The sequence below is a fragment of the Arachis hypogaea genome, chromosome 15 (genome assembly GCF_003086295.3).
Source record: "Arachis hypogaea cultivar Tifrunner chromosome 15, arahy.Tifrunner.gnm2.J5K5, whole genome shotgun sequence".
Taxonomy (NCBI): Eukaryota; Viridiplantae; Streptophyta; class Magnoliopsida; order Fabales; family Fabaceae; genus Arachis; species Arachis hypogaea.
The window spans coordinates 58,133,180-58,149,139 of record NC_092050.1 but is presented as its reverse complement, the minus strand read 5'-3'; the positions used below and the strand labels follow the sequence as shown (position 1 = coordinate 58,149,139).

Genomic DNA, 15,960 nt, shown 5'->3' with positions numbered 1-15,960 from the left:
CTAATGGTGATAAGAGAGGATTAATAATAAGCAAATATAAGATCAAAGAAGCATGTTTTCAATCAAAGCACATAATTAGGAAGGCAAATGTAAAACCATGCAAATAGTATGAATAAGTGGGTAAAGAGTTAATAAAAACCACTCAATTGAGTACAAGATAAACCATAAAATAGTGGTTTATCAACCTCCCCATACTTAAACACTAGCATGTCCTCATGCTAAGCTCAAGAGAAGCTATAAAGATGAAGAGGAATGGTATGAAATGCAACCTATGAATGTAACTACATGCAAAATGATTCTACTTACTTAGTTAAAAGTAAACAAATCTTTCAAGAGGAAATATGAACTGGATTTCACTAATTCAAATCATAAGAATGAAGTACAAATAGACTTGCAAGAAGAAAATAGCTCATGAAAGCAGGGAACAAGGAATTGAGCATCGAACCCTTACTGGTAGTGTATACACTCTAATCACTCAAGTGTTTTAGGTTCGATTCTCTCAATTCTCTACTAACCTTGCTTTCTAAGGCTTACTCTTCATCTAACAATCAACATAAGTTTAATGCACAAATACACAAATCAGGAGGTCTTTTAAGGGTTGTAATGGGGTTAGGGTCAAGGTAGGATTGTATTTGGCCAAGTGGACTAAAATCTGAATCCTTAATTAACTTAAACTTTCCACCTAACTTTAGACAATCTATGTAATCACAATACAAAATCTAACTACCCATCAACCATGTTTTCCACATTATTCATGCATTCTAATTCTAAGTATCGTACATATGCATTGCTTTTACCACTTACTTTGGGACATTTTGTTCCCTTTCTCTTATTTGCACTTTTTCTTTTCTTTTTCTCTCTTTTTTTTCTTTTTTTTTGTATATGTATATATTTTTTTATTTTTCTTTTGTTTTTCTCAATGCATATGATTAATTTATTGAATGCATGAACATGTCCTAAACATTTCTTTCACATTTTTAGAAAATTTTAACATACTCAATTCTCAAACCAAATATTTCCAAACCCAATTTCCCGCACTTAAATCATAAGCACTCTCACTAGTCTAAGCTAACTAAAGATTCAAATTAAGGACATTATTGTTTTTCGCTTAGAGTTAATGATGTGCTAAAGTAAAGAACAAAGGGGTAAAATAGGCTCAAATTGGTTTGCAAGGGATAATGAAGGATTAAGGCCATATGGGTATGTAGGCTCAGTGAAACAAAGGCCTCAATCATATAAGTGCATGCATACATCAAACCATGGAAATATAGAATTAAGCAAGACAAAGATCACAATTTTAGAGAGAAAAACACACACACAAAAAATAAAATATTGGTTGATAAAATGCAACCAATTCAAATAGGCTCAAAAATCTCATAGGTTTTGTGTGTTCGAGTTCTAAACCATGTTCCAGTATAATATCTATTCAAACAAGTGTAACATTAAATTTTATTCAAATTAGTGAAATACTTTAAAAAGTTTCTTGAAAAAGAAAATATTACTTTAACCAAGTGGTAAAATATGCAAAAATCAAACAAATATGCAATCAAACATGCAAATGCAACAATGAACAAACAAATAAAATAAAAATTTTGGTGTTGAGTCAGGAAATAGCTAACCCATGGAGATCGGTATCGACCTCCCCACACTTAAAGATTGCACCATCCTCGGTGCATGCTGAGATGTGCAGGTGGACGGGTTGCTTCAACTGTTTGCTTTTCTCTAAAGATTTTTGTAGATGGACTTGTTTGTCTCCCTTTTAGAATTTGCTCCTTTTTGCCGTCTTTGGTGGCCAGCCTGAAAGAAGAGGAAAACAAGAACAGTAACCCAGAAATAAAGATAAGAAACAATTTAAAACATGGGTTGGTTAATGCCAAAGAATGAGGGTCTCAATTACATGGTAGCTACAACATGCAAGTGAGAAAATAATAGAAGCACATGGCATACCAGTGGTGCAAAAATGTTGCAACAATGAGGGAGAGTGTGGGTAAGGAGAGATAATATAAATTCATATCAATGTAAAAGTAATACAGGTATAAAAGATTGGCATTGATATAAATAATATTACCTATTCAAAATAAAACAAGTCACTAAGCATCAAGAAAATACCAGAAAAGATGTAACAGTTGAATAAGAATATTTGAACACCAATAATAATTTTTAGAAAAATAAAAATATGCAATGAATGAAAGTATGCAAATAAATTAAATAAAATAAAATGAAAGTGAAAAAGAATGAGAAGTAGAAAAAGAAGGTGAGAAAGGAGAGAGAAGGAAGAAATTAGGATTAGAAAAGATAAGAAAATTGGCACTAATCTGGATAGGTTGTGCGATGCTGGCGACGCGGTCGCGTGGGTGATGCGGTCACGTGGGTGACGCGGTCGCGTGGTGCGCGATAAGGTTGGGTGACGCGGACGCGTGGGGCACGCGATCGCGTGACTCGATTTGTGCTAGTGGCGCGAGTGCAGCCTCGCGGTCGCACAACTCTCTATTCAAAACTCAGTATTGCCAAAATCCAGGGTGACGCGGTCGCGTGGTTGACGCGATCGCGTGAGTGGCCATCATAGGGATATGACGCGGACGCGTGGGGCACGCGTTTGCGTGGTGAGGCTTAGGCTTCCAGCACGATTCCAGCCCAACTCCAGCTCAACTTTCGGCCATGCACCTGGTTGACGTCGATTTTTAGGTCACGGGGGCCGCGTGGGGCACGCGATCGCGTGGGAGGCCAGTATTCCCCTGCGACGCGGACGCGTGGGACGAATTGTGCCACTGGCACGCCTCCAGCCTCGCTCCAGCGTGACTCTCTGTTCGTTTTTATTTTCTCTTCTCTCCTTGCGACGCGGACGCGTCGCTGATGCAGTCGCGTCGCGTGCTCATTTTTTTTTTTTGTAATCAGAAAAATATAGAATGCAGTGTTAATATGAATGTGATGCAAAACTCCAGGTTCAATATAACAAAATAAAATAAAATTCAAAAATAAATAAAACTAAATAAAAATGAAAAAGGACGATCATACCATGGTGGGTTGTCTCCCACCTAGCACTTTTAGTTAAAGTCCTTAAGTTGGACATTTGATGAGCTTGCTGTTATGGTGGCTTGTGCTTGTACTGATCCAAGAATCTCCACCAATGTTTGTGATTCCAATGGCCTCCGGGATCCCAAACTAAGCATGTAAGGCCCTTAAGAAGCTTCAAACAGATTTTTAGGCTCCCGGGGTGACAAATGCCAGAACAGATTCCAGGATCCCAAACTTTACTTTTACACCCATTTTTATCTCGATCTGCATTTTTCCAGCTGGGTGAAAGGTGATCTGAATTCTCACTGCAGTGACCAAATAGCTTCCTAGACCCATTCAGTTGAGCTTTATACCAACCCTTGCGTTTGAACTTAAAGCTTCCAACCATGATGAATCTTGCAGGACAATTCTTACCACTGGCCATCTTCCTCTTACTCTTAATATCACAAAGAGCTCTAAGTTGACCATCCGTCTCCAGTAGCCCATATTCAAGTGGGATTAGAAAGCTATGGGATATGAATTTTACCCACTTGAATGTTGTGAAGGATGATGGCAACTTAGGGGGAGGTGTTTTTAATGAAATTGCAAGTTCCACTCCCTTGTGCTCTTCTCTGATAATTACTACCTCTTTGCAAGCTTCTTCAATTTCAACCTCTTCCTCTTGGTAGCTCTCTTTCAATTCAATCTCCTCTTCATTGCTTTCCAAGGGCATGGGAGGTTGTGCTTCTTCTTCTTGAATCTCTATCTCTTGATCAACCTCTTCCAAGTCTTCAACTATGATATGCTTTGGAGGTTGTACACCCTCCTCAGCATCAATTTCAACCGTCTTGGAAGGGGGTTCTATGACTGGACTTTTCCATGGAGGTTCTGCATCTCCTAAGTCTTCAACCAAATCTTCTTCTTGAACAATGACAGCTTCTTCTACTTGTTCTAGTATGAATTCATGCTCTGTCTTGTCCACTGGAGCCTTTAGTATCTCCTTCATACTACGCTCTTCGTTAGACTGTTCACATGGGGCTGTGGCTGACCCTTGTATATTTGAGCGTCTAGAAGCCCATTGAATTAATACTTGCTCCAGTTGTTGAACGGTTGCCTGAAATTTAATTACTGTTTCCCTTAGGCGATCCTCTGCTTCTCGGGTTGCCGGACTTGGACATGATACAAAAGAAAGTGGTGGTGGTTGGGAGTGATTGGATTGGAATTGGGGTGGTTCTATATATGGTTCATATGGCTCATAAGGTGGTTGGTATGGTGGTTGAGGGTTAGGGTCATATGGAGGTGAATGGCGGAAAGGGGCTTGTGAGTTTGGTGGTCCAAAGTTATGTTGAGGAAAAGGTTCATAGGCATATGGTGGTGGTTGTTGATAGTCCATTGGAGGTGGTTGTTGCCATGAGGATTGATCAAGTCCTTGTGGCTCCTCCCATCTTTGATTGTTCCAACCTTGATGCCTGTTCTCATTGTAATTTCTTCTTTTTGTAACATTATTGTAATCAGACTCATAGCCAAAGGGGTGAGAGTTCATAGTAGCAAATAAAAAATTAAAAACAAAAATAAAAATAAATTTAAATTAAAAGGTTATTTAAATTTTGAATTTGAAAATTAAATTTTTGAAATTTGAATTTTGAAATTTTGAAATTTGAATTTTGAATTTTGAAATTTTGAATTTTTGAAATTTGAAATTTGAAAATTTTTAAATTTGAATTTTGAAAATTTTTAAATTTGAATTTTGAAATTTGATTTTTTTTTTTTGAAATAAGATAAGATAAGATAAAAATTTTAAAATAAAAACCAATAACCTTTTTAATTTACGAAAAAGCAAAAAAAGTAAAAATAAAAATAAAAACAAATAAAAAAGCAAATATTTACAATAACCAATAATAAGGCACACGTTTGCAATTCCCCGGCAATGGCGCCATTTTGACGTTAGGATTTTTGCCAGTAAAGAATGTCATAAAAATAGTCGCGTTGTAGATATAGTCTCTAAACCAACAAAAATCCCTTCGTACAAATGTTTTGGTTGTCACAAGTAACAAACCCCTTTAAAATTGATAACCGAGTATTTAAACCTCGGGTCGTCTTCTCAAGGAATTGCAGGGAGATGTTCTTATTATTGATTATGAAAAAAGTGTGTTTTTGGGGAATGTTGAGTTTGGGCAATGGGCACAGATATATTTAAATGACAAGTAAAATAAATAAATAACTGTAAGCTAAACTCTTGCCAAGGTATTATAACTGGAAGTCCTATCCTGGTTATCCTTATCAATTGTAATGAGAATTGGATTTTTCTCCCACTTGTTAACCTCTAACTATGAAGGTAAGTTAAGTGGATGAATTAATTCTGATTCCTCAGGTCCTAGTCTTTCCTTGAGAAAGGCTAGAGTTATTGGAACTTGAATTAATGAGATGAAGAAATCCAATTTTCAATCAACAATGAGTTTGATAACTCAAGTGTCTCCAATGACTCAACCAAAGCCAAAAGGGAAGAGAATCTACTTGAATGAAAATAACTTGGATAAACACAGAGTATTAACAAATTAAAGAGAGCAATCATAAGTCTGAAATACCTCGAAATTGCATTAACAAAAGAAATTAAATCTGGCATAGATGTTCATAAATTAAATTGAGAAAATAAATAAAAATAAAGAACCTGGGATTGAGAGTCACTCCTAAAACTAAGAGAAATCCTAAATCCTAATCCTAAGAGAGAGGAGAGAACCTCTCTCTCTAAAAACTACATCTACTCCTAAAATTGTAAATATGAGAGCCTTTCTATGAATGGATGTATTTCCCCACTTTATAGCCTCTAATCTGTGTTTTCTGGGCCGCAAACTAGGTCAAAAACAGTCCAGAATTCGCTGGTTTCGAATTTTGCCACGCTGGATTTCCGTCATTGCGACGCGGCCGCATGGATCACGCGGTCGCATCGCCTAGCGTCAAGGAAACTATAACATATTATATATCAAATCAAAGCCCCGGACGTTAGCTTTTCAACGCAACTAGAACCGCGTCATTTGGACCTCTATAACTAAAGTTATAGCCGTTTGAGTGCAAAGAGGTCAGGCTGGACAGCTTAGCAATTTCTCCAACTTCTTGTATTCCTTCCACTTTTGTATGCTTCCTTTCCATCCTCCAAGTCATTCTTGTCCTATAATATCTGAAAACACTTAACACACATATCAAGGCATCTAATGGTGATAAGAGAGGATTAATAATAAGCAAATATAAGATCAAAGAAGCATATTTTCAATCAAAGCACATATTTAGGAAGGCAAATGTAAAACCATGCAAATAGTATGAATAAGTGGGTAAAGAGTTTATAAAAACCACTCAATTGAGTACAAGATAAACCATAAAATAGTGGTTTATCAAGGACGGATGGTAGCCATTGACAACGGTGATCCACCAACATACAGCTTGCCATTGAAGAAAGCCATGTGTGTTTGGAGAAGAAGACAGTAGGAAAGTAGGGATTCAGATGACAGAGCATCTCCGGAACCTCAACCTATTCCTCATTACTGAATCACAAGTACCATTCATCTTATGTTATTTACTTTTCATGAACAAAATCATTTTTATCATTAATCTCCTGACTAAGATTTACAAGATAACCATAGCTTGCTTCAAGCCGGCAATCTCCGTGGGATCGACCCTTACTCACGTAAGGCATTACTTGGACGACCTAGTGCACTTGCTGGTTAGTTGCACTAGAGTTGTGAAAAGTGTGATCACAATTCCGTACACTAGTGGGGTGTTTCCCACCTAGCACTTTTAGTTTAAGTCCTTAAGTTGGACATTTGGTGAGGGTCCTTGCTATGGTGGGTTATGCTTGAATTCATCCTTGAATCCCCACCAATGCTTACATCTCCAATGTCCACCGGGATCCCAAATTAGGCACATAAAGCCCTCGAGTAAGCTTAAGTAAATGGCAAGGCCCTAAGAGTTTTGATTGTTGAAATGAATTCCAGGGTTCCAAATCTTGTTCTTGCCCCCATCTTCTCGTTGACTACCATAGTTAAATTTGGGTGATAAGGCTTGTGAATTCTCAATTGCGCATCCAAACATTCTCCTAGACCCATGCAATTTGGTTTTACACCAACCATTACTATTCAGCTTCGAGCATGCAACCATCATGAACTTAGAGTGATGTCTCCAACCGCTACACAACTCTCTCTTACTCTTAACTCCACAAAGGGCTCTAAGTTGACCATCATTTTCAAGCAAACCATATTCAAGTGAGAAAGCAAAGCTTAGAGATAGAAATTTTACCCACTTAAATGTTGTGTTGGATGATGGTTATTTAGGAATAGGGATCTCCCCACACTTAGCCAATGCGAGATCCATTCCCTTGTGGTCTTCCCTTGCAACTTCCACCTCTTTGAAAGCTTCTTTAAATTCAATTCCTTGATCACCAATGGTGCACGAAATTGTGATCTCAGGCAACGGCGCCAAAAACTCTGTACGCACGTCTTAATAAATCATTTTTTATTCACAACTTTGATACAACTAACTAGCAAGTGCACTGGGTCGTCCAAGTAGTAAAACCTTACGTGAGTAAGGGTCGATCCCATGGAGATTGTTGGTATGAAGCAAGCTATGGTCATCTTGTAAATCTCAGTCAGGCGGATAATAATTGATTATGGAGTTTCCGAAAATTGATAATAAATAGATAGAAAATAATGATAGAAATACTTATGTATATCATTGGTGAGAATTTCAGATAAAGGTCTAGAGATGCTTTTGTCCCTCTGAACTTCTGCTTTCCTGCTGTCTTCATCCAATCAGTCCTACTCCTTTTCCATGGCTGGTTTTATGTAAGGACATCACCATTGTCAATGGCTACTTTTCATCCTCTCTGGAAAATGGTCCGATGCGCTGTCACTGCATGGCTAATCGTCTGGAGGCATCACCGTGGTCAATGGCTGCATCCTATCCTCTTGTGAAAATGGTCCAAATGCTCTGTCACAGCACGGCTAATCATCTGAGGTTCTCGATCATACTAGAATAGGATTCACCCTCCTTTTGCGTCTGTCACTACGCCCAGCACTCGCGAGTTTGAAGCTCGTCACAGTCATTCAATCCCAGAATCCAACTCGGAATACCACAGACAAGGTTTAGACTTTCCGGATTCTCATGAATGCCGCCATCAATCTGGCTTACACCACGAAGATTCTGATTAAGAGATCCAAGAGATAATCATCCAATCTAAGGTGGAACGGAAGTGGTTGTCAGGCACGTGTTTATGGGGGAATGATGATGATTGTCACATTCATCACATTCACGTTGAAGTGCGAATGAATATCTTAGAAGCGGAATAAGTTGAATTGAATAGAAAAACAGTAGTACTTTGCATTAGTTCATGAAGAACAGCAGAGCTCCACACCTTAATCTATGGAGTGCAGAAACTCTACCATTTGAAAATACATAAGTGAAAGGTCCAAGAATGGCCGAATGGCCAGCCCCCAAAACGTGATCAATATGATCCTAAGATGAACTAAAAATCATAAGATGTCTAATACAATAGTAAAAAGTCCTATTTATACTAAACTAGTTACTAGGGTGTACAGAAGTAAGTAATTGATGCATAAATCCACTTCCGGGGCCCACTTGGTGTGTGCTTGGGCTGAGCTTTAGCTTTCCACGTGTAGAGGTCATTCTTGGAGTTGAACGCCAGTTTGTAACGTATTTCTGGCGTTCAACTCTGGCTTGTGACGTGTTTCTGGCATTTAACTCCAGACTACAGCGTAGAACTGGCGTTCAACGCCCTTTTGCGTCATCTAAACTCGGCCAAAGTATGGACTATTATATATTGCTGAAAAGCCCTGGATGTCTACTTTCCAACGCAATTAGAAGCGCGCCATTTTGAGTTCTGTAGCTCCAGAAAATCCACTTTGAGTGCAGAGAGGTCAGAATCCAACAACATCAGCAGTCCTTCTTCAACCTCTGAATCTGATTTTTGCTCAAGTCCCTCAATTTCAGCCAGAAAATACCTGAAATCACAGAAAAATACACAAACTCATAGTAAAGTCCAGAAATGTGAATTTAACATAAAAACTAATAAAAACATCCCTAAAAGTAACTAGATCCTACTAAAAACAATGCCAAAAAGCGTATAAATTATCCGCTCATCCCAACACCAAACTTAAATTGTTGCTTGTCCCCAAGCAACTGAAAAATCAAATAGGATAAAAAGAAGAGAATATACTATAAATTCTAAAATCTCAATGAAACATAGCTCCAATCAGATGAGCGGGACTTGTAGCTTTTTGCCTCTTGAATAGTTTTGGCATCTCACTTTATCCATTGAGGTTCAGAATGATTGGCATCTATAGGAACTCAGAGTTCAGATAGTGTTATTGATTCTCCTAGTTCAGTATGATGATTCTTGAACACAGCTACTTTATGAGTCTTGGTCGTTGGTGACATGTCATCTTAGCCTAGTTTCACTAGCCTTTTTCCTTTGTTTTCAACTGAATTATGCACTTTCTTGAGCCAAAAGCAAGCCAATTGGGTAGATTTTCATGTTTCCTTTGATTTAATCAACCATGTATGAATTCATGCTATTTCATGAGGTTTTATGCTATAATTGTCACATATTATGAAAGAATAAATATCTCATGATTTTGAGCATAGCTTTGATGTGTTTGGTTGATTAATGATAGGTGAAGAAAGCTTGGAGAAAGGTTGATGCAAGAAGGAAGGGCTAGGAGGAAGAGAGAACAAAAAGTTTGAGCAAAAGTTTGCCCTCAAACTTTAGCTCAAACTTTTGGATTAATTATGAACCAGGAAGTAAAAGCTGGAGCAAAAGTTAGACCCCTAACTTTTTGGCTAACTTTTGGCATGAAAAACACTCCCTGGATGCACAAAAAGTTTGCGCCAACGTTAGCCCCCTAACTTTTTGGCTAACGTTGGCACATGAAAAACACTCCCTGGACTAGCAAAAGTTTGCGCCAACGTTAGCCGCCTAACTTTTTGGCTAACGTTGGCGCCATGAATAACCAAGGGGAGGCCAACGTTGGAGCAAAAGTTAGACCCCTAACTTTTGCCCCAACGTTGGTATCAGCAAAACAAGGGTGCTGATGTGAAAAGTTGGAGCAAAAGTTAGACCCCTAACTTTTACTCCAACTTTTAGTCAAGCTTTCATGATTCCAACCCGGTTCAATTCGGTTCTTCTCCAAACTCCAAGAGCAATCAACCAAGGCCTCTCTCAACCCAATTCCACCAAGAGCAAAGGCCCAATTGAAGGCTTGAAGACCATTTGAAGAAAGTGTATAAATAGATTTGAATTTAAGTTTTAAGGGAGCTTTCCCTTTGAATTTTCATAATAGTTTTCGGAGAGCTTTGGATATTGAGTGATCTTTAATTTCTTAGTCTTGGGGAAGGAGAATTCACTTCTCTTCCTTTTAGTTTTATTGCTTTCAATTTTAATTACAATTGTCTTGGATCTTGGGTTGGAGAATTGAAGAAATTCTGTTTCAATCTCATCCTTGGATCTCTCTGCTTTATTTACTGCTTGATTGAATTTAATTTCTGTTAATTGCTCTTCATCTACTTTCCTTGCAATTTACAATTCCCTTGCAATTGTTCTTGTTGGATCTAGGAAGGCATTGAGATCTAGACTCGGTTTTCTAGTCTCTGGGTCCTGAGATCTGAACTTTCAATTTCTAATTCTCTGTTTACTGTTTTCATGTTCATTTACTTTTCTGCTTCAAGATCCGATTTAACCCAAACCCTCTTCTACTTCTCTGCTTGATGCAAATTTACTTTTCCTTGTTTAATTTCTGCAAATCCAAGTCCCAATCCCCTTTACAATTCAAGTCATTTACATTTCTTGCACTTTAAGATTCCGCAATTTACATTTCTTGCATTCTAAGTTTCTGCCATTTAATTTCTTGTTCTTTAAGATTCAGCAATTTATTTCCTGTTCTCTTTAATTCCATGCAATTTAATTTCTGCAAATCACAAAATACTCAACCAAATCTTGATTCGCTTGACTAAATTAACCACTAAGCTAAAATTGCTCAATCCTTCAATCCCTGTGGGATCGACCTCACTCCCGTGAGTTTTTATTACTTGATGCGACCCGGTACACTTGCCGGTTAGATTTGTGTGTTTTGGGAGAAATTCATTGTTCCACCAAAATACTCATCAGTCGTGGCCCTAAGCACTTTGTTTTCCAGTATTACCACCGGATACATAAATGCCACAGACATATAACTGGGTGAACCTTTTCAGATTGTGACTCAGCTTTGCTAAAGTCCCCAATTAGAGGTGTCCAGGGTTCTTAAGCACACTCTTCTTTTGCTTTGGACCTTGACTTTAACCGCTCAGTCTCAAGTTTTCACTTGACACCTTTACGCCACAAGCACATGGTTAGGGACAGCTTGATTTAGCCGCTTAGGCCAGGATTTTATTCCTTTAGGCCCTCCTATCCACTGATGCTCAAAGCCTTGGAATCCTTTTTATTTACCCTTGCCTTTTGGTTTTAAGGGTTATTGGCTTTTTGCTCTTGCCTTTTGGTTTTAAGAGCTTTTGGCTTTTTCTGGTTGCTTTTTCTTTTTCTATATTTTTTTTCGCTTTTTTTTTCTGCAAGCTTTGTTCTTTGCTGCTTTTTCTTGCTTCAAGAATCATTTTTATGATTTTTCAGATTATCAAATAACATGTCTCTTTGTCATCATTCTTTCAAGAGCCAACATATTTAACATTCTTAAACAACAACTTCAAAAGACATATGCACTGTTCAAGCATTCATTCAGAAAATAAGAAGCATTGTCACCACATCAATATAATTAAACTAAGTTCAAGGATAAATTCGAAACTCATGTACTTCTTGTTCTTTTGAATTAAAACATTTTTCATTTAAGAGAGGTGATGGATTCATAGGACATTCATAACTTTAAGACAAAGTAACTAAACACTAATGATCATGTAATAAGACACAAACATGGATAAGCACTTAACATAAAGAAAACGAAAAAAAGAGAATTTAAGAACAAGGAATGAATCCACCTTAGTGATGGTGGCGTTTCCTTCTTGAGGAACCAATGATGCCCTTGACCTCTTCTATGTCTCTTCCTTGTCTTTGTTGCTCCTCCCTCATTGCTTTTTGATCTTCTCTAATTTCATGAAGGATGATGGAGTGCTCTTGATGTTCCACCCTTAATTGTCCCATGTTGGAACTTAATTCTCCTAGGGAGGTGTTGATTTCTCCCAATAGTTTTGTGGAGGAAAATGCATTTGAGGCATCTCTGGGATTTCTTAATGGTGAGCTTCTTCATGTGCCTGTTGAGATCCATGAATGTGCTCTCTTATTTTCTCCATCCTTTTCTTAGTGATGGGCTTGTGAGATGAATCTTTCCATCTCTCATGGCTCAGAGGTGGAAGCAATTGTCTTCCCTTTCCTCTTTCTTGAGGTTTCTCTGGCCTTAGGTGCCATTAATGGTTATGGAAAAACAAAAAAGCTATGCTTTTACCACGCCAAACTTAGAATGTTGCTCGCCCTCGAGCAAAAGAAGAAAGAATAGAAGAAGAAGAAGAAGAAGAAGAAGATATGGAGGAGATGGAGGGATGTGTGTATTCGTCCATATGGGTGGGATTGGGTGGGAAAGAGATGTTGAATTTTGAAGGTAGGTGGGTGTATGGATGTGAGTGGTAAATGGAAAACAGAAGGGATGACCATGAATGGAGAGAGAGAGGGTGAGGTAGGTGGGGATCCTGTGAGGTCCACAGATCCTGAGGTGTCAAGGATTTGCATTCCTGCACCAATTAGGCATGTAAAATGCCTTTGCATGCAAATTCTGGCGTTCAAACGCCGAATTGATGCTTGTTCTGGGCGTTCAGCGCCCAGATGCAGCATATTTCTGGCGTTGAACGCCAGTTCTATGCTTGTTTCTGGCGTTCAGCGCCAGCTTGCCTTACTGTGCATTTCTGGCGTCTGAACGCCAGGATGCTGCTTGTTTCTGGCGTTCAACGCCAGAAACATGCTCTGTTCTGGTGTTGAACGCCAGCCAGATGCTCCTTACTGCCGTTTAAACGCTAGTCAGATCCTCCTCCAGGGTGTGATTTTTCTTCTGCTATTTTTGATTCCGTTTTCAATTTTTATATTTATTTTGTTACTCCACATGATCATGAACCTAATAAAACATGAAAGAACAATAAAAATAAAATAGAATTAGATAAATAAAAATTGGGTTGCCTCCCAACAAGCGCTTCTTTAATGTCAATAGCTTGACAGTGGGCTCTCATGGAGCCTCACAGATGTTCAGAGTATTGTTAAGACTCCTCAACACCAAACTTAGAGTTTGGATATGGGAGTTCAACACCAAACTTAGAGTTTGACTGTGGGGCTCTGGTTGACTCTGTTTTAAGAGAAGCTTACTGTGCCTCTTTTCCATGTTTACAGAAGGATGTCCTTGAGTTTTAAACTCAAGGGAGTCCTCATTCAATTGAAGGACTAGTTCACCTCTGTCAACATCAATCACAGCTCTTGTTGTGGCTAGGAAGGGTCTTCCAAGGATGATGGATTCATCCTCATCCTTCCCAGTATCTAGGACTATGAAATCAGCAGGGATGTAAAGGCCATCAACCTTTACTAATACGTCCTCTACTTGTCCATAAGCCTGTTTTCTTGAATTGTCTGCCATCTCTAATGAGATTTTAGCAGCTTGCACCCCAAAAATTCCCAGTTTCTCTATTACAGAGAGGAGCATGAGGTTTATCCCTGAACCAAGGTCACACAGAGCCTTTTCAAAGATCATGGTGCCTATGGTACAAGGTATTAGGAACTTTCCAGGATCCTGTTTCTTCTGAGGCAATGTCAGTTGATCCAGATCACTTAGTTCATTGGTAAACAAGGGAGGTTCATCTTCCCAAGTCTCAATACCAAATAATTTGGCATTAAGCTTCATGATTGCACCAAGGTACTTGGTAACTTGCTCCTTAGTAACATCCTCATTCTCTTCAGAAGAGGAATACTCATCAGAGCTCATGAATGGCATAAGGAGGTTTAATGGAATCTCTATGGTCTCTAGATGAGCCTTAGATTCCTTTGGTTCCTCAAAGGGAAACTCCTTATTGATCACTGGACGTCCCAGGAGGTCTTTCTCCTTGGGATTCATGTCCTCTTCCTCTTTTGTGGTTTCGGCCATGATGGTCATTTTAATGGCCTTGCACTCTCCTTTTGGATTTTCTTCTGTATTGCTTGGGAGAGTACTATGAGGAGTTTCAGTGATCTTCTTACTCAGCTGGCCCACTTGTGCTTCCAAATCTCTAATGGAAGACCTTGTTTCATTCATGAAACTCACAGTGGCCTTAGATAGATCAGAGACTAAGTTTGCTAAATTAGAGGTATTTTGTTCAGAGTTCTCTGTCTGTTGCTGAGTGGATGATGGAAAAGGTTTACTATTGTTAAACCTATTTCTTCCACCATTATTAAAGCCTTGTTGAGGCTTTTGTTGATCCTTCCATGAGAGATTTGGGTGATTTCTCCATGATGAGTTATAGGTGTTTCCATAAGGTTCACCTAAGTAATTTACCTCTGCTATTGCAGGGTTTTCAGGATCATAAGCTTCTTCTTCAGAAGATGCCTCTTGAGTACTGTTGGATGCAGCTTACATTCCTTTCAGACTCTGAGAAATCATATTGACTTGCTGAGTCAATATTTTATTCTGAGCCAATATGGCATTTAGAGTATCAATTTCAAGAACTCCCTTCTTCTGAGGCGTCCCATTATTCACAGGATTCCTTTCAGAAGTGTACATGAACTGGTTATTAGCAACCATGTCAATGAGTTCTTGAGCTTCTGTAGGTATTTTCTTTAGGTGAATGGATCCACCTGCAGAAGTATCCAATGACATTTTAGCTAATTCAGACAGACCATCATAGAATATATCCAGGGTGGTCCATTCTGAAAGCATGTCAGAAGGACACTTTTTGGTCAGTTGCTTGTATCTCTCCCAAGTTTCATAGAGGGATTCACCTTCTTTCTGTCTGAAGGTTTGAACATCCACTCTAAGCTTGCTCAGATTTTGAGGAGGAAAGAACTTGGCTAAGAAAGCCTTGACCAGCTTATCCCAAGAGTTCAGGCTATCCTTAGGTTGACAGTCCAACCATATTCTAGCTCTGTCTCTCACAGCAAAAAGGAAAAGCATGAGCCTGTAGACTTCAGGATCTACTCCATTAGTCTTAACAGTATCACAGATCTGCAAAAATTCAGTTAAGAACTGAAAAGGATCTTCAGATGGAAGTCCATGAAACTTGCAGTTCTGCTGCATCAGAGAAACTAATTGAGGTTTCAGCTCAAAGTTGTTTGCTCCAATGGTAGGGATGGAGATGCTTCTTCCATGTAAATTGGAATTAGGTGCAGTAAAGTCACCAAGCATCCTCCTTGCATTATTATTATTTTCGGCTGCCATCTCCTCTTCTTGTTCGAAAATTTCTGAAAGGTGCTTGCTGGATTGTTGTAATTTAGCTTCTCTTAGTTTCCTCTTCAGAGTCCTTTCAGGTTCTGGATCTGCTTCAATAAGAATATTCTTGTCCTTGCTCCTGCTCATATGAAAAAGAGGGAACAGAAAAATAATAATAATAGGGATCCTTTTTACCCAGGTATAGAGGTTCCCTTATGTGAGTAGAAGAAAAGAAGAAGAGAAAATCTGAACTCAGAGAGAAAGAGGGTTCGGATTTTTGGTGAGTGAGGGAGAGATGTTAGTAGATGAATAAATAAACAAAAGGAGATGAGAGAGAAGGATTTTCGAAAATTATTTTTGAAAAATGGTTAGTGATTTTCGAAAATTAAAAGAAGAATTAAATTAAAATTGAATTTTGAAACAATTAATTAATTAAAAAGAATTTTTGAAAAAGAGGGAGATATTTTCAAAAATTAGAGAGAGAGAGATTTAGTTAGGTAGTTTTGAAAAAGATAAGAAACAAACAAAAAGTTAGTTAGTTAGT

General features: G+C 38.4%; 1 non-coding gene across 1 annotated transcript; it reads left to right on the top strand.

Moving 5' to 3' along the window:
• Positions 1 to 14,921: 14,921 nt before the first annotated feature.
• On the top strand, positions 14,922 to 15,029 carry LOC112753540 (small nucleolar RNA R71). Its single transcript, XR_003177924.1, has one exon. It is a non-coding gene; the product is annotated as a small nucleolar RNA R71 (small nucleolar RNA).
• Positions 15,030 to 15,960: the final 931 nt, after the last annotated feature.